Genomic DNA, 20249 nt, shown 5'->3' with positions numbered 1-20249 from the left:
GACCGCAGAGTGAAGGAAAAGCAGCCAACTAGTGCTCAACATATATGGGAACTCTTTCAAGACTAGTGAAACTGGTGAAACTGGTTGAGAGAATCCCAAGAGTGTGCAAATCTGTCATCAAGGCATGGTTACTACATAATTCCATATGTGTTATTTCATAGTTTTGATGTCTTCACTATTATTCTACAATGTAGAAAATAGTCAAAATAAAGAAAATGAATGAGTAGGTGTGTACACACTTTTGTACAAACCCTCAGTGATGTGCAAAATAGTATGTAATGAAATAGATGTTTGACAAGACTTTGGACATTTTTCAAGAGACAACAGCATCTGTGCTCAACAGCCATTATATACTTCACTATGTCGCTGTTCAGGCTTTGAGGCCACAATATGAAAGTGCAAGAAACATGTTTGTAGAGGTGGACACTCCCTATAAAATGTGTAAATACTTCTATAAAAAACTCTTGTGAAGCTCACAAAAATATTCCTTGGGCACAGAGCTGATACAGCCAGAAAGCATGAATAAATGACACAATTACAAGTCAGTATATTTCTATCATTGCGCGAGAGTGCAGTGCCTTTAAATGTAGTCTAAAAGAAGTTTAGATGTTCAAATGCATGACTATTTTGTCCAGATGCCTTACAGATAAAATTGTACTTTGATGATTTGGAAACAACCATTCCTTTCAGGTTCTAAAACCAAAATACACAACATGTGGGCTGTATAAAAAGTTATTTCTTTCAGGAACTTGCCTTCTGAGGATAACTCTTCCTTTACAAACATTTACTTGTGCCTCCTGTTTAAGTCTATGGACAGAGAAGTTAATGGGTTTGGCAAAATATAGGAGCCATTGTTAGAAGACATTAGATGTCTTGAAAGACATGGTAGTGAGATGGAAATCAAAGGTCAAAGTCTTTTGCTCTATGGAACCATTTGCCTCTTGACAGCTGACAACCTTGCTTGTCATTCACTCTGTTGGTATTTAGAGTTTTTCAGATAACAAATTGAAATTTTTGTCTGAATGACAAAATGCTCAACATGTTTTGAATGAAGATGAGCTTGAGAAACGTAATAGAGATGCAGGTACTAAGCTCAACATGTATTAAGGAGGACTCCTGTTTGAACACACTTCAATACTTTCATGTAACTGAGAATGTTTGAAGACATGCATGACGTATTAGAAGGTGTGGCACGATTGGAAGTTAAACTAATGTTGCAGCTTTTTTTCTATGATGACAAATTGTTAACTTTGGAACAGATAAATCAATGGATATCAAGTTTTTATTATGGTATGGGAGAGTGGCGGTCAGTGCTGTTTAAGATTAGAGAGGACGATTATAATAATGTTTTATTACCATGGCCTTATTTCTATTAAAGCATATTGGATGACCGTCATTCATATTCCATTCAGCTCAATAAAACATTGATAGCTTTAGGCTACTACAGTACATGATACTCAAATTTGCCCTATACCCATCATGAGGTTGCTACGTTCATTCAAGAGACAAATTGGAGTAATCAAGGTGACAGAGAGTGACATTCAATTCCGCCTTGCACACTCCTGCCTGCATCTAGCTGATCTAAGGCGTAGTCATTATTCCAAACAGTTTTGCAACTAAAACAAGCATTTCTATTGGACAAATTCAGGTAGGTCCGTCGCCGTTTTGTTCAGTTCACTTCCGTTTAAGAAACGTTTTGCAACAGAATTGGCGGAATGAATACACCCCTGCAAACACAGTTCACTTTCAGAGCATTTAAGAAAATGAATTTGTTCAAAACTGTTCGACTCTTGTCTTTCTCTCTCTTTGAGTCAACTACTCACCACATTTTATGCAGTGCTAGCTAGCTGTAGCTTATCTTTCCAGTACTACTGTAGATTCATTCTCTGATCCTTTGATTGGATGGACAACATGTCAGTTCATGCTGCAAAAGCTCTGAAAGGTTAGAGGGCGTCCTCCGGAAGTCGTCATAATTACTGTCGTCATAATTACTGTGTAATTCTATGGAACGGGGTGAGAACCATGAGCCTTCTAGGTATTTTATTGAAGACAATGTACACAGAGGCCGGAAAATAACTGTCCTCTGGCAATACCATGGTGCTACCCTACAGAGTGCTATTGAGGCTACTGTAGATCTTCATTGCAAAACAGTGTATTTTAAATCAGTTATTTGGTGACTTGTGAATGGATTTAGTACAGAATGGTCTTCCCCTTCCACCTCTGAGGAACCTCCACTGGTATGGGAATGAGAAGAATAAGCCGAGTGTAATTCTGAACTAAAACAAACGGCCACTCAAATGTGGGGTCTAATAATATTTCTTGCCTTTCTTACTATTAGACCTTGTTAGTGTGCAAAGCTATGTTTTTAAAGCAGTTGATGATACTGAGTGTACATAACATTAGGAACACCTGCTCTTTCCATAATGTAGACTGACCAGGTGAACCCAGGTGAAAGCTATGATCCCTTATTAATGTCACCTGAACAGACAGGTTAAAGAAGGATTTTTAAGCCATGATACAATTGAAACATGGATAGTGTATGTGTGCTATTCAGAGGGTGAATGGGCAAGACAAGAGTGCCTTTGAACGGGGTGTGGTAGTAGGCGCAAGGCACACCAGTTCACATGTGTCAAGAACTACAACGCCGCTGGGTTTTTCACACACAATAGTTTCCCGTGTGTATCAAGAATGGTCCTCCACCCAAAGGGCATCCAAACAATTTTACACAACTGTGGGAAGCATTGGAGTCAATATGGGTCAGCATCCCTGTGGTACGCTTTCAACACCTTGTATTCCATGCCCCGACGAATTTAGTCTGTTGCCAGGGCAAACGGGGGTGCAACTCCATATTAGGAAGGTGTTCCTAATGTTTTGTACACTCAGTGTATAGACCATCACAACCTATTTAAAACCCTCTTTCCATATAGGCCTCTCATCCTAAAGCATGATTTCATGATTCATTAGGGCGTATGATTTTAATGTTTGGACCACTTGTAATGTCATGGTGCATACGATTTGAAAGTAATCACTGCCCAATGAAATGTCTAGCTCATGTAGTCTGCAAATTGTATTATATTTCTAAAACATTAGCTTTTAAGGACCAACTATGCTCAGCTGAAAATTGAGCTAGCCATTAATGAAAAAAGTTACTGTCCAAAATGTCCTGTCATGGTAGGATCTTTACAAAAAAAGTGAGCCGCTCCTTCAAAACCTGCAAACTTTTGACGATGATATTGGAATTTGTAGCACTATTCATGTTGCACAGTCAGTATGTTGAGTGTGCAACATGGATAGTGCTATAGAACAGGGAGTGTCCAGACCTATAGAACATTGAGTGTCCTCCCTCTAAACTGTGACAACAGAGGTGAATGTATTTTTGGAGAAATAGTTAACATCATTCCAGAATGGTGAAAGGACGAGGTGTGTCTTATAATTGTCACTTTGATGTATTTTGACGGCTGCTTATGTGGTAGATAAGACTGAGTCTGAAATGGTTAGGATAAATGATTTCAGACCATTGAATATGCTGTCATGTTTTCAGAGAGACAAAATTTACCGAAAATTTTACAAATTGTCTTACTTTATGGAGCTCTATGAATTGTAGGGATCAGTTGAATAAATGGCTAGATTTAAAAAAAATGTCTTTCATTTACAATGTTTTAAATTGGATTTAAGTGGAAAATAACACAATGGGCAATATTTTAACATACCTAACGCAATGGTACATCTAAGCGCAGGCGGTAGTGCTATAGGTTCAGGGGTGTGTCAGAAATATTTTAGTTATTTTCACTATCACAATAATTAGCACACTTGTTGGAGTTGGAGTGAAAGGGCTGGGTTTTGATGAATAAACAGCCCCTCACTGGCCAATCAGAACGTGCTCCATGGCAAAACATGTGGTTGCTTCAAGTTGTGTATTTACGGTCTTTTATGTATTGCGTTGGAATCAACTCCAAATCCAATGTTAATCCGTTATACTTTGTTAAATGTCTTACAGAAACAAAATAACACAATGTAGACCTATCTTTGCTAAATAAGTTAACTTGAACCCATTTTTATTTAATTTTTTACCTTTATTTAACGAGGCAAACTAGGCATTTGCAGTCCACATTGTTCTAACTAATTGCATTGCTTCAATAGGAGCGGCAGGGTAGCCTAATGGTTAGAGTGTTGGGCTAGTAACCGAAAGGTTGCAAGTTTGAATCCCCGAGCTGACACTGTAATAGCTACTGTAAATTGGACAGTGCAGTTAGATTAACCAGAATTTAAGCTTTCTGCCAATATCAGATATGTCTATGTCCTGGGAGATGTTCTTGTTACTTACAACCTCATGCTAATTGCATAAGCCTACGTTATCTAATCGTCCGCAGGGGACCCACCAATCCTGAAGAGGTTTCAACCTGCAGTGCTTAAAAAAGTAAAAAACTATTTCATCTAAAATCAGTCATAAATCCTCTCGTGACAGAGGGAATGGAAGCTTGTTGTCTGGAACATGGAGTGGCAATTGAATGCAAGATTCACCCAAAAAATGTAATAGTTAAAACATTTTTAACCTGTCTATCTATGAGTAACATGATTGACGTGTTATGCTCGACCTGTTCAGTTTTCCACCACAAAACACCAGAAAATGGCCTGAAAAAGTAGAACCAACTCACCTGCTTATACACTATGATTTGACTATAAAATGTTTAATGTTTCTTTTGAATTTTTTTTTTTAAGGAGTAGTTTCACCATATTATGAGAGTTCAGTTCCAAGTAACAAGGTTGACCTTAAAAGGAGGGACAGACATAACATACAGTAATCACTAATATAATCTTCAGAGATGACTGTCAAATCAACAAAATAACTAGGGATTTACAATGATGGGGAAACTTGGAAACATTTTGGGGTTAGGTTGGTCAAAAACTTCATAGAAGTGAAACAGGGTTGACGGAGGGACATGTGAAAATGCAGAATTTTGGCACTTTAACCAGATTTATTGAATTCTCTATGTGGTCTATTTTAAATGGCACTTCATTTAATATAACAGGCTTTTACATTTTCAATATTGGTGTACAATTTATACTTAAAATATCAAAAGGCACTCTTCGTGGAACAACCCTGCGACATTTTTTTTTTTTTTTTTAAATAGGCAAGTCAGTTATGAACAAATTCTTATTTACAATGACGGTCTACCCCGGCCAAACCCTAACCCGGACAACGCTCGGCCAATTGTGCACCGCACTATGGGACTCGTTTAAGCCATTAGCGGTGAAAAGTACAGTTATAAATGCATTGCATATAGCCTAGTAATATTCCTTATTTTGATCATAGTCAAACTTGTTTCCGTGTCTTATTTTTCAACCAGAGACAAGAATGTAAATGAACCAAAGTACAATGGAAATACATTTTGTGCCTCATCTTTTTAAAAGCTTTCTCTTGCTCATAGCTTCAGTTATTCTGCATAATTCATGAGCTGCTAGGGGCTCTCATAGTCTCCTTCTTAAGAAATGTTGTCCTTGACAGAAAATGAAGCAAAGTGCTTATTTTAGTTTCAATGCTTCCGATACTTGCATTCTGACATGTGACAGGGAGGAAGGTCAGACAAGACATTGATGAAAATCTATTCTCCTCCCTGCATCTTTGTCTCACAGCTCTATCCAGACAGGGGGTTTGAAATTTACCAGAAGAGCTCATGGAAAAGCTAGGGTTAATCTTGGGCTGAACCATTAGTATAGAACATCTGCCTGGTACTGACCCACTGACACAAGGTTTAACGCAAAGTAATCCCCCATCCTTATTGCATTTATGGGATATTCTTTGGGGTGATGTACAATGATATTAGCCTCAAACTCCTCACTGAAAAATAAATTAAATAAAAATAGAATAAAATGTAAATTGTCACGTGCTTAGTAAACGACAGGTGTGGACTAACAGTGAAATGCTTACTTTCTGGCCCTTCCCAACAATGCAGAATACAAAAATAAATCAATAATAATAGAAAAAAATAGTAAAACGAGAAATAAGTACACAATGAGCAATGATAGCTTGGCTATATACATGCGGTACCAGTACCGAGTCGATGTGCAGGCGTACAAGGAAATTGAAGTAGACATGTACATATACACTACCGATCAAAAGTTCTGGTTAACTTAGAAATGTTCTTGTTTTTGAAAGAATAGCACCTTTTTTGTCCGTTAAAATAGTATCAAATTGATTAGAAATACAGTGTAGACATTGTTAATGTTGTAAATGACTATTGTAGCTTGAAACAGAGGCCCATTATAAGCAACCATCACTCCAGTGTTCCAATGTCACGTTGTGTTAGCTAATCCAAGTTTATAATTTTAAAAGGCTAATTGATCATTAGAAAACCCTTTTGCAATTATGTTAGCACAGCTGAAAACTGTTGTGATGATTAAAGAAGCAATAAAACTGTCCTTCTTTAGACTAGCTGAGTATCTGGAGCATCAGCATTTCTGGGTTGGATTACAGGCTCAAAATTGCCAGAAACAAAGTATTTTCTCCTGAAACTTGTCAGTCTATTCTTGTTCTGAGAAATGGAGGTTATTCCATGTGAGAAATTGCCAAGAAACTGAAGATTTCGTACAGCGCTGTGTACATCTCCCTTCACAGAACAGCGCAAACTGGCTCTAACCAGAAGAGAAAGAGGAGTGGGAGGCCCTGGTGCACAACTGAGCAAGTAGACCAGTACATTATAGTGTCTAGTTTGAGAAACAGATGCCTCACAAGTCCGCAACTGGCAGCTTCATTAAACAGTACATGCAAAACACCAGTTTCAACGTCAACAGTGAAGAGGCGACTCCGGGATGCTGGCCTTCTAGGCAGAATAGCAAAGAAAAAGCCATATCTCAGACTGGCCAATAAATATAAAAGATTAAGATGGGCAAAAGAACACAGACACTGGACAGAGGAACTCTGTCTAGAAGAGAGGCCAGCAGCCTCTTCACCGTTGACATTATGTCAACTGTTATGACATTATGACACTGGGTGTCAAGAAAAGTGTCACCCAATTTCCTTGTGATGACTGATACACTGTCTTCACATTCAAAGGTGGTTAAGAACTATAGTTAATCTACTGGAGAGCTGTCTCTGAAATGATAGTATAGAGTGGATGGATCTTGGCTCATTGATCATTTGAGATAAGGGAACATTAACCAGGGACACGGTTTGAGTTTATGCTGACCGATTCATTTTCTTACTTAGTGCTGCACATTGCTCAAACCTTACAACAGTTGAATTAAGAAAAATGTCCATGACTGTTGATCACAAAATAATTGCTTGTTGTTAATTTAATTACAATATTGGCATCTTTAAGCATTGAATGTACAGACGTAAGTTTGCTCACATTTATCATCTGAAAAGCTTGCATCTCCACTCATTCCATCACAGCACATTCATATTATGTTAAAAGACGACATCATAAATACATATTGAAGCAGACTGGCAACATTTCAGTTAGCTCAAGCTGTTATGCAAGCGTATTTACGCTCTTTAAAATCGTGAATTCGACAGTGTTGGAATCGCATAAATATTCATGACTCAGAGAGTGAGCTTGTTGCCATCAGCGAAATCTCAGTGTGGAGCGACCGTAGGGGGAGGAGAGCGAGGGGATGTTTTTGCTGTAGACTGGTGCTGTATTTTTAAAAGTTTCCCTAACAATGCTTCCCGTATGGCAGGAGGCCAACTTGATTAAAAGAGGCGAGCTACCTCGACGGGATCTTTAGTTTTTTTCCCCCAAAATAAGTTTTTATTCCTCTCTCTTGACAGCGACAAAGTGCGAAACGCTGCATAAATGGACTATTTTGGAGACCCTCCACTAAATGACGAAAACCGTTCAAGGATTATTTGCGGATTCCTTTTAATCTGTCAGTCAACTTGCTGCCTAATAAACACCTGCTGTGGCTTGGTTTAATATACCCCCTTCTACTTAGAAAACAAACAAATGCTCCATATTTTTTAGGAGCTTAAATTGAGCGTGTGTTCATTTTGAAGGAGCACTTTTATATGCAAATCTTATACCAACTTTATTGGGAGGCTTGTCATGTCAACAATTTCCCACACCCTCACTCTTAATATCTACCTTTTTGTTGTCTTGCAAAGACACTCAAACCTTAGCCTGAGGGACATATAACTGCATATTGTGACTCGAGGAGGGGTCCTAAAATGTACACCATACAGCATGGCTAACTGTGTCAGCTGCTCAGATCAGTGGTTCCCAAATTGTGGGGTCTGCAGGGGTAGAGCAGGGTTTTTTAAGAACCTCAGTCCAACTTTCAATTCACTCTTGAAAGTTGTAACAGTAGAATGCACAAGGTGCAATTTTGAAATTGGGTTGTGCAACATCAGTTTTCCTCTTGTCATGTCAGTCATTGCATACCTTCGAGAACTATTTATAACTTGTCAGAAATGTCCAGATCAACTAGCCCATGTTAGACATGGCAAAATGTATAGCATTTCAAGAACAATAGCTTTAAAACGGCAAAATGTTTGCTGCACACCATGCCAAATTGTGTAGAATTGCAGGAAACAAGAGTTAAACCTGCAAAATTGTATATCCACCAGCAAGAGGGGTGTGAACAGTGTGTGTCATGAACAGTGCTTATGCCCATAGAAATAGACATGGTGCACACAGGGGGGGTGGGGGTGGGGGAGGGGGTCTATTGTCAGTGTATTGTTATATTCCACATAAATCCCTAACCCTCAAAGGTTTGGTTAGATTAAAGCAATATAATTCCTTGCCCTAGTCTTCTAATAGGTTAGCTGGAGTTCTCACCCAGTTGCTTACACCTAACCGATCATTTCAAATCTGCAGGAGTACCTAGGGGATAGGTGCTAAGTCAGAATCAGAATTCTGTACAAAACTTAACAATGTCACTCCGTCCTCCCTCTTAGGTTTGGTAGAGGTGCAATCTTTTACAAACCACATGGAGTCAGTCACATTGTGAGTGAAACTATGTCTTATCATTACAGTATAACAGTCTATTTAGCCAAACCATGTGTTATGAACCAAAGATAGAATCTAATTACCAAACAATATCAATTCCCTCATAAGAACACCCTCATTGGGACACAATGATCACTTACTTACAGATTATTATGCTCATGGAGCCAAGCTTAAGAAAGATGGGTTGGAGTTGGAGGAGGGGAGTTCTCAGGATCGCCCTCACAGCTCCTTCTAGCTGTGGGCTTAAGAGTTTGTAGCCCGATGGGATACACGCAAATTTCCTCTTTGAAGTCACCAACGACACCTTCAAAGCCCAGATTCTTCTTTGAAGATTTCCCCGCCGTTTCCTCCTCTCTGACGACACCTCTTTATTCAGAGGAGGAGGGTAATTATGCTAATGCCCACCATCTCTCTCTGCAGGGGGACATATGCATCAGGGGAGCCTTATGAAAGCTAGGGTTGACTCTGTTTTTCACATGAACATATCAAGCCTTCACATGACTTGATCCTCTTCACTCCAGCATTTTTTTTAAATCTCTGGGCTGAATCTTGAAGTGAGACGTACAGTACACTTCCAACCAAGTCTACTTATGGCGCTGGAGGAGATGGCTGAGTCGATGAGAACCTGGAGAGACTTGGACTGGTCACCTCACAGCAGGGTGGCATGAAGAGAGGGGTGAATAAGGGGAGAAGAATAATTATCTTTAAGAGCCACCAGTGTACTCACTCCAATGAATGAGCTAGGTCTCTTGAAGGGACAGGTAGACAAAAAATGACCGGTAGAAACGCAATACAGACAACTCTGGTTCTCAAGTCTGTGTACGCATTCGGCTGGAGACAGCCTAGCCCTGCCGAGCTGCATCAGCTCGGGAAGAGGTGAATCCGCAGTATCTGGATGCTCTTGGAGGGACTCGGGTAGGCTCGGATCCTCTTGGGGACGTAGACGCCGGGGACTTCCGGTGTTCATCAGATGCAAGGTGGGATCCCTGAGTGAGCGATTGGGACCGCAATCGGACCTCTTCCCTTTCCTACGTTCCCGTAGCCGACCATCAATCTGGATGGTTAAAACGATGAGTGAGTCGAGATCTGTAGTAGTCCTCGGACTGCCAGCTCATCCTTTACCTCCTCCAATAATCCGGGCAGGAACGTGTCGAACAGCGCTTCCGCATTCCAGGTACCCTCCATTGCTAGCATGCAGAACTCCACCGCATAGTTTGTCACACTGAGGGTGTCCTGCCGAAGCTGGAGTAACTTCCGGGTAGCCTATCTCCCGGACACTGGACCCTCAAACTTTTCCCAACAAATGTTCATTGTATGAACGGACCACAAAAATCTGGACTATCTCCGCACCGCAAAGCGCCTCAACTTCAGGCAAGCGAGATGGGCTCTGCTGTTCACCCGGTTCAACTTTTCCCTCTCTTACCAGCCGGGGTCCAAGAATGTCAAGCTGGATGCCCTGTCTTGCCGCTATAGCCCCACGGTTACCACCCCGGAGCCCGAGACCATCCCTCCCACCTCGTGCCTGGTGACGGCACTCAGCTGGGGTATAGGGAAAGGGTCCAGGAGGCACAGCGGTCCCAGCCGAACCCTGGGGGGGGCCCAGATAACTGGATGTTTGTGCATAATGCTGTCCGCTCCACGGTCCTGGAGTGGGCCCATTCCGCCAGGCTTGGCTGCCACCCAGGCTCCCGTCACACCCTGGCCTTTGTGCGACAATGCTTTTGGTGGCCTACCATGGTTCTGGATGTCACCCCGTTTGTCGCCGCCTGTTCGGTCTGCGCTCAGAACAAGAGTCCTCTGCAAGCTCCAGCTGGCCTTCTGCAACCACTGCCTGTCCCTCATTGTCCCTGGTCCAACATATCCCTGGATTTCATCACGGGACTCCCATCCTGACTGTGTTCGACTGGTTTTCCAAACTACCCTCAGCCAAGGAGACGGCCCAGCTCATGGTGCTGCACGTCTTCCGGATCCATGGACTGCCCGTGGAAATAGTCTTCGACCGGGGTTCTCGTCCCGGTTCTGGAAGGCGTTCTGCACCCTCATTGGGTCATCGGCCAGCCTATCCTCTGGGTTCCACCCCCAGTCCAATGGCCAGTCGGAGTCAGCCAACCAGGACCTTGAGACTACTCTGCGCTGCCTGGTCTCCGCGAACCCCACCACCTGGAGCCAGCAGCTTGTATGGGTGGAATACGCCCGCAATACCCTTCCCTGTTCTGCCACGGGCCTATCGCCCTTTGAGTGTTCCCTGAGGTATCAGCCCCCGCTCTTCCCCGAGCAGGAAGAAGAGGTTTATGATTTATTTGATTATGAAACTGCTGTTAATTCAACGTCGTCTGCATCAGGGTCTTACCTTCTAACCTGATAAAACAGGCAACGCTTCAATACAGGACTAAGATGGAATCGTACTACACCGGCTCTGAGTCTCGTTGGATGTGGCAGAGCTTGCAAAAATGTACAGACTACAAAGGGAAGCACAGCTGCTGCCCAGTGACACGAGCCTACCGGATGAGCTAAATTACTTATATTATCGCTTCGAGGCAAGCGACACTAAAACATGCACGGGAGCATCAGCTGTTCCGGGCGACTGTGTGAGCACGCTCTTCGCAGCCGATGTGAATCACAAGGCCGCATGGCCAGACGGATTACCAGGACGTGTACTCCGAGCATGCGCTAACCAACAGGCAGGTGTCTTCACTGACATTTTCAACTTGTTCCTGACTGAGTCTGTAATACCAACATGTTTCAAGCAGACCACCATAGTCCCCTAAGGTAACCTGCCTAAATGACTACCAACCCGTAGCCCTCACTGCTGTAGCCGTGAAGTGCTTTGAAAGGCTGGTCATGGCTCACATCAACACAATTATCGCAGAAACCCTAGACCCACTCCAATTTGCATACCACCTCAACAGATCCACAGATGATTCAATCTCTACTGCACTCCGCACTGCCATTTCCCACCTGGACAAAAGGAACACCTATGTGAGAATGCCATTCATTGACTACAGCTCAGCGTTCAACACCATAGTACCCTCAAAGCTCATCACTAAGCTAAGGACCCTGGAACTAAACACCTCCCTCTGCAACTGGATCCTGCAGTTCCTGATGGGTCCCCCCCAGGTGGTAAGGGTAGGTAACAACACATCCGCCATGCTGATCCTCAACACGTGGGCCCTCAGAGGTGCGTGCTCAGTCCCCTCCTCTACTCCCTGTTCACTCAGGACTGTGTGGCCAGGCAAGACTCCAACACCATCATTAAGTTTGCCGATGACACAACAGCGGTAGGCCTGATCACTGACAACAATGAGACAGCCTATAGGGAGGAGGTCAGAGACCTGGCCGTGTTATGCCAGTTTAACAACCTCTCCCTCAATGTGAACAAGACAAAATCAAATCAAATTTATTCATAAAGCGCTTCTTACATCAGCTGATATCTCAAAGTGCTCTACAGAAACCCAGAAGAGATGATTGTGGACGACAGGAAAAGCAGGACCGAGCACACCCCCATTGTCACCGACAGGGCTTTGGTGGAGCAGGTTGAGAGCTTCAAGTTCCTTGGTGTCCACCTTACCAACAAACTGTCATGGTCCAAACACACCAAGACAGTTGTGAAGAGGGCACGACAAAGCCTATTCCCCCTCAGGAGACTGAAAAGATTTGGCATGGGTCCTCAGATCCTCAAAAAGTTCTACAACTTCACCATCGAGAGCATCCTGACTGGTTGCATCACTGCCTCGTATGGCAACTGCTCGGCTTCCGACCGCAAGGCACTACAGAGAGTAGTGGGTACGGCCCAGTACATTACTGGAACCAAGCTTCCTGCCATCCAGGAAGCTATACCAGGCGATGTCAGAGGAAGACCCTAAAAATTGTCAAAGACTCCAGCCACCCTAGTCATAGACTGTTCTCTCTGCTACCGCACGGAAAGCGGTACCGGAGAGCCAAGTCTAGGTCCAAGAGGCTTCTTAACAGCTTCTACCCCCAAGCCATAAAACTTCTGAACAGCTAATCAATGGCTACCCATACCCCTCTTTTACGCTGTTGCTACTCTGTTTATTATCTATGCATAGTCACTTTAACTCTACCAACATGTACATATTACCTCAATTACCTCAACTAACCGGTGCCCTCGCACATTAACTCTGTACCGGTACCCCCCTGTATATAGCCTCGCTACTGTTATTTTACTGCTGCTCTTTAATTATTTGTTACTTTTGTTTTTTATTTTTTACTTCACACTTATTTTTCTTAAAACTGCATTGTTGGTTAAGGACATGTAAGCAAGCATTTCACTGTAAGGCCTACACCTTTTGTTTTCGGCGTATGTTACAAATACAATTTATTTTGATTTGATTTTGAATTCTTGAAAGGGCGGAACAAATATTAGATGAAGCTGGTTGATGGCAGCTGGATGCAGATGGTTTTGATACAAGTAAAAACAGTAATAACTCCAATCATTAAAATGTCAAATTGACCAGAATCTTAGTTTGCAACTTGCTGCTCTCATTCATAAAAGTCAAACTGGCCTAAGTCAACAACACATGGAAAAAGACATCTTGATATTTTCATTGCATTGCATTATGTTTAAATGTAACTGATACAGTAAATGGAAGTGAAAACCTATGGAAAATATTGTCCATTCATCGCATTATGAACATCAAATCGTTAAATCATCAAATCAAAAATGCATTTTTATTTGTCACATGCTTCGTAAACAACGGTGTAGACTCACAGTGAAATGCTTACTTATGGGTCATATTCCAACAATGCAGAGTTAAAGATAAAGAAAGATAAAATAAAATAGAAATAGTGACAAGGAATAAATACACAGTGAATAACGAATTGCATTTGGAAAGTATTCAGACCCCTTGACTTTTTGCACATTTTGTTTTGTTAGCCTTATTCTAAAATGTATTAAATATTTTTTCCCTCATCAAACTACACAAAATGACAAAGCAAAACCATACATATATATATATACATTTTTTTGTGCAAATGTATAACAAAATACAAAAACTGAAATATCTTCCTTACATTAGTTTCAGACTCAGTACTTTGTTGAAGCACCTTTGGCAGCGATTACAGCCTTGAGTATGACGCTACAAGCTTGCACACTTGTTCTTCTCTGCAGATCCTGTCAAGCTATGTCAGGTTGGATGGGGAGCGTTGCTGCACAGCTATTTTCAGGTCTGTCCAGAGATGTTCGATCGGGAACAAGTCCGGGCTCTGGCTAGGCCACTCAAGGACATTCAGAGACTTGTTCCGAAGCCACTCCTGCATTTAATTGGCTGTGTGCTTACGGACTTTGTCCTATTGGAAGGTGAACCTTCGCCACAGTCTGAAATCCTGAGCACTCTGGAGCCAGTTTTCATCAAGGATCTCTCTGTACTTTGCTCTGTTAATCTTTCCCTCGACCCTGACTAGTCTCCCAGTCCCTGCCTCTGAAAAACATCCACAGAACATGATGCTGCCACCACCATGCTTCACCGTAGGGATGGTGCCAGATTTGATCCAGATTTGACACATACCATTCAGGCCAAAGAGTTCAATCTTGGTTTCATCAGACCAGATAATCTTGTTTCTCATGGTCTGAGTCTTTAGGTGCCTTTTGGCAAACTCCAAGCGTGCTGTCATGTGCCTTTTACTGAGGAGTGGCTTCCGTCTGGCCACGCTACCATAAAGGCCTGATTGGTGGAGTGCTACAGAGATGGTTGTCCTTCTGGAAGGTTCTCCCATCTCCACAGAGGAACTCTAGAGCTCTGTCAGTGTGACCATCGGGTTCTTGGTCACATCCCTGACCAAGGCCCTTCTCCGCCGATTGCTTAGTTTGGTCGGGCGGTCAGCTCTAGGAAGAGAGTTGGTGGTTCCAAGCCTCTTCCATTTAAGAATGATGGAGGCCACTGTGTTCTTGGGGACCTTCAATGCTGCAGAAATGTTTTGGTAACCGTCCCCAGATCTGTGCCTCGACACAATCCTGTCTCGGAGCTCTATGGACAATTCCTTCTACCTCATGGCTTGGTTTTTATTCTGACATGAACTGTCATCTGTGGGACCTTATATAGACAGCTATGTGCCTTCCTAAATCATGTCCAATCAATTGAATTTACCACAGTTGGAATCCAATATCAAGTTGTAGAAACATCTCAAGGATGATTAATGGGAACAGGATGCACCTGAGCTCAATTTCGAGTCTCATACCAAACGGTCTGAATACTTATGTAAATTAGGTATTTCTGTTTTTGTTTTTTTATACATATGCAAAATTGTCTAAAAAACTGTTTTCGCTTTGGCATTATGGGTTATTGTGTGTAGATTAATGAGAAAATTGATTTATTTAATCCATTTCAGAATAAGGCTGTAACGTAATAAAATGTGTAAAAAGTGAAGGGGTCTGAAAACTTTCGAAGGCACTGTTTATATATAAACAGTACCAGTCAAAAGTTTGGACACACCTACTAATTTTTACTATTTTCCACATTGTAGAATAATAATGAAGACATCAAAATTATGAAACAACACATATGGAATCTTGTAGTAACCAAAAAGTGTTAAAAAAATCAAAATATATTTTAGATTCTTCAAAGTAGCCACCCTTTGCCTTGATGACAGCTTTGCACACTCTTGGCATTCTCTCAACCAGCTTCATGAGGTAGTCACATGGAATGCATTTCAATTAACATGTGTGCCTTGTTAAAAGTTAATTTGTGGAATTATTTCCTTCTTAATGTGTTTGAGCCAATCAGTTGTGTTGTGACAAGGTAGGGGTTTGTATACAGATGATAGCCCTATTGGTAAAAGACCAAGTCCATATTATGGCAACAACAGTTCAAAGTAGTAAAGAGAAATGACAGCCCATGATTACATGAAGGTCAGTCAATCCAGCGCAGTCGCAAAAACCATCAAGCGTTATGATGAAACTGGCTCTCATGAGGACCGCAACAGGAAAGAAAGACCCAGAGTTACTTCTGCCGCAGAGGATAAGTTCATTAGAGTTAACTGCACCTCAGATAGCAGCCCAAAGAAATACTCCATAGAGTTCTTTGTGAGACGCAGAGTAGGTGAACGGATGATCTCCGCATGTATGGTTCCCACCGTGAAGAATGGAGGACGACGTGTGATGGTGTGGGTGTTTTGTTGGTGACACTGTCAGGGATTTATTTAGAATTAAAGGCCCACTTAACCAGCATGGCTACCATAGCAATATGCCATCCCATCTGGTTTGTGCTTAGTGGGACTATCATTTGTTTTTCAACAGGACAATGACCCAAAACACATCTCCAGGCTGTGTAAGAGCTATTTGACCAAGAAGGAGTGCTATAAAAGATTACCTGGCCTCCACATTTTTAAATATATTTTTGTTTAAATTTAACCTTTATTTAACTTAGCAAGTCAGTTCAGAACAAATTCTTATTTACAATGACGGCCTACCCGGTCCAAACCCAAACTACGCTGGGCCAATTGTACGCTGCCCTATGGGACTCCCAATCACGGTCAGATGTGATACAGTCTTGAATCAAACCAGGGACTGTAGTGACACCTCTTGCACTAAGATGCAGTGGCTTAGACCTCTGCGCCACTCGGGAGCTCACAAATCATCCGACCTCAACCCAATTGAGATGGTTTGAGATGAGTTGGACCACAGAGTGAAGGACAAGCAGCCAACAAGTGCTGAGCATTTGTGGGAATTCCTTCAAGACTGTTGGAAAAGCATTCCAGTTGAAGCTGGTTGAGAAAATGCCAAGAGTGTGCAAAGCTGTCATCAAGGCAAAGGTTGGCTACTTTGAAGAATCTCAAATCTCAAATATATTTTGATTTGTTTAACACTTTTTTTGGTTACTACAAGATACCATATGGGTTATTTCATAGTTTTGATGTCTTCACTATTATTCTACAATGTAGAAAATAGTAAAAATATAGAAGAATCCTGGAATGAGTAGGTGTGTCCAAACTTTTGAATGGTACTGTTTATATTGAGAACTCTGTCGGTGTATTGAGGGTAAGAATAGTTGAATACACCAGGTGCAATTTCAAAATGTGGTTGTGCATCAGCAGTTTCTCTTATGTCAGTTACCCCCTAATTAGCCATGTCAGCTAACACCTTTTTGATTGGTAAATAGTCTAGTCAGTTATCGACATGTGTAGTTATCATGGCCAAATACCGACCAATACCAACCAAATCACGCTTAGGGCCCCCAAAAGGCTAGAGCCGGCACTGACCATGAGACCACTTACTGAGTTGCCTTTCTTCAGTATGCATGGTCAATGCAGCAGATGCAAGAAGATGCTGATGACAATGATGCTGCTTTCCACAAGTGTTCTATAATTACGCTATTCATTTGTGCATCTTACTGTCTGCAAACAGCTAGTTTGTCTTTTCTTAGGAAGTTGTGGCTAAAATAAATTGTGTTAGCCACTAATGCTAATCGAGTTGGAGCAAACGTAGGTAGCTAATACAGCGTGATACCAGAGCTGGTGTAGGCCTAAATCAGCATGTTTGTGCAACAGTATATTCTAAATCAGAGAGGAATGGGCGGAGCATGAATATGATAGCTACATGAATTAAGATAAAACATTTAAAGATGCACTATGCAGAAATACCTCAGCCATTTCCTGGTTTCTAATAGTTCGCCTGATTTCAGTTTGTGACAAAATAAGCAAGTATAGCGTAGAGAATCATTGTACCATCTAAACATGTACCAACCAAACATATTGTATTTTCAGCTGTTTGAAGCTGGTGTACAAAACTGAAAGTAAAAGAAGCAAAAACTCAACTTAAGAACGGGAAGCATATAAATAGTGCACATAGAACAGATCTACCGTTTCTTAGACTTGCTTTCAATGTGAATGACAAATCTATAAAACACATTTCTATGTGAATTTGGTCAGGTCACCCAAAAAGTTACATATTGCAGATTTCATGTAGCCAAAGATTAAGGGGTCCCGTGGGAAATACTAAACAACACTGAACTACCCTGTCACTCCTTGGTGTTTTCATTAGTTGTAATGTCAAAAAACGTTATATTTAAAGTGCCCACTATTATATTCCAACAATAGAATTATAATAATGATTATATTTCCATGATTCCAACAGTTCACACATTTGTTTTGATCTAAATTGCAAGTCAAATTTGAATTGACATATTTGATAAAAAATAATGCAGATCATTTTTGCTCATATTGTTCAGCCCTACGTGCCAGTTTGGAAATGATCTCAAATGAGTGCAGGAAATGCAGAAATGTATGAAAATTATGAAAATTATTTTTGGTTGAAGTTTAATTGAACAGTGTAAAACATTATGATAATTTGGTGGGTGCATATAGTTATCCTATTTCACACATGAACACATGTATATTAATATGCATGTGTGAAATGTAAATGTGTTTTTTCATATCCCAACTCCCCCTGAGACACCCTCAGCGAGCAGGGGCATCCGTTGGGTATGGCAGTAGCTACACCCTGGCTCAAGACCAAAAATGTGAGACTAAAATAATTTCAAATGCATCGGCTGTTTAGCGTATTAAATGGCTTGCTGTAGAACCATGCGGATCTTCGCTCGGAGAACAGCCTGCAGACTTTTCTCTCACTTTTAGAAAGAAGACACAGCGCAAGTTAGCTTTGCCGGCCAGCTGTTTAGGGAGTGCTCCGAAACACTTTGAAGTTGATGTGGCCATTTTAACCAGGCCTTATAAGCCTTTTTGTAATCTGATAGCCAGGGGTTAATTGAATTGGGAATTGGGAACTGGGGGAACCCTCCTGTTTGGTGACCATTCGAAACTAAATGTTATTTTGATAAAATATAGATTGTAATAGGTGTAGGCCTAATTGATATTTCATTAATTTTTCCAGTAGACTAGTGCAATTGTGGTTTCATGTATTGGTATGATAAGAAATACAAATTGCTATTTAGAGCGTTTCCCCAAACTACATGTCCTGTTTTTGGCTTCAAAGACAATAACAGTTCAAAGATATAACAAATGTGCATTTTTTGATAATTGAAACAATGGAAATCTTCAATGATTACTTAGTTAGGCAAACTATTCAAAGTTCTTGCTGTAGGCCTACTTCATTTTCATCCTCTGCCTGCCTCCCTAATCCCTACCTGCCTCTAGTATAATGCATTTCCACCTCTCATTATCGTTCTTGCTTGTCTGTCTATGTAGATTTTCTAACAGATACATTTTTCTGGCAAAACTTCATAAAATATTGCTAAGTTAATTAGCTGGAGTGTGGATGTAAGGCTTTCTTTTTATATACAGTTTAAGTCGGACGTTTACATACACCTTAGCCAAATACATTTAAACTCAGTTTTTCACAATTCCTGACATTTAATCCTAGTAAAAATTCCCTGTCTTTGGTCAGTTAGGATCACCACTTCATTTTAAGAATGTGAAATGTCAGAATGATAGTAGAGGTAATTGTTTATTTCATTTTTTTTTTATTTCATCACATTCCCAGTGGGTCAGAAGTTTACATACACTCAATTAGTACTTGGTAGCATTGCCTTTAAATTGTTTAACTTGGGTCAAACGTTTCGGGTAGCCTTCCACAAGCTATCCCACAATAAGTTGGGTGAATTTTGGCCCATTCCTCCTGACAGAGCTGGTGTAACTGAGTCAGGTTTGTAGGCCTCCTTGCTCGCTCACGCTTTTTCAGTTCTTCCCACAAATCTTCTATAGGATTGAGGTCAGGGCTTTGTGATGGCCACTCCAATACCTTGACATTGTTGTCCTTAAGCCATTTTGCCACAACTTTGGAAGTATGCTTGTGGACATTGTCCATTTGGAAGACCTATTTGCGACTTCCTCGCTGATGTCTTGAGATGCTTCAATATATCTACATAATTTTCCTCCCTCATGAAGCCATCTATTTTGTGAAGTGCACCAGTCCCTCCTGCAGCAAAGCAACATGATGCTGCCACTCCCGTGCTTCACGGTTGGGATGGTGTTCTTTGGCTTGCAAGCCTCCCCCTTTTTCCTCCAAACATAACGATGGTCATTATGGCCAAACAGTTCTATATTTGTTTCATCAGACCAGAGGACATTTCTCCAAAAAGTACGATCTTTGTCCCCATGTGCAGTTGCAAACCGTAGTCTGGCTTTTTATGGCAGTTTTGGAGCAGTGGCTTCTTCCTTGCTGAGTGGCCTTTCTGGTTATGTCGACATAGGACTCGTTTTACTGTGGATATAGATACTTTTGTACCCGTTTCCTCCAGCATCTTCACAGGGTCCTTTGCTGTTGTTCTGGGATTGATTTGCACTTTCCACACTAAAGTACGTTCATCTCTAGGAGGCAGAACGCGTCTC

The sequence above is a fragment of the Salvelinus namaycush genome, chromosome 19 (genome assembly GCF_016432855.1).
Source record: "Salvelinus namaycush isolate Seneca chromosome 19, SaNama_1.0, whole genome shotgun sequence".
Lineage (NCBI taxonomy): Eukaryota > Metazoa > Chordata > Actinopteri > Salmoniformes > Salmonidae > Salvelinus > Salvelinus namaycush.
Note: the sequence above shows the minus strand (reverse complement) of the source record.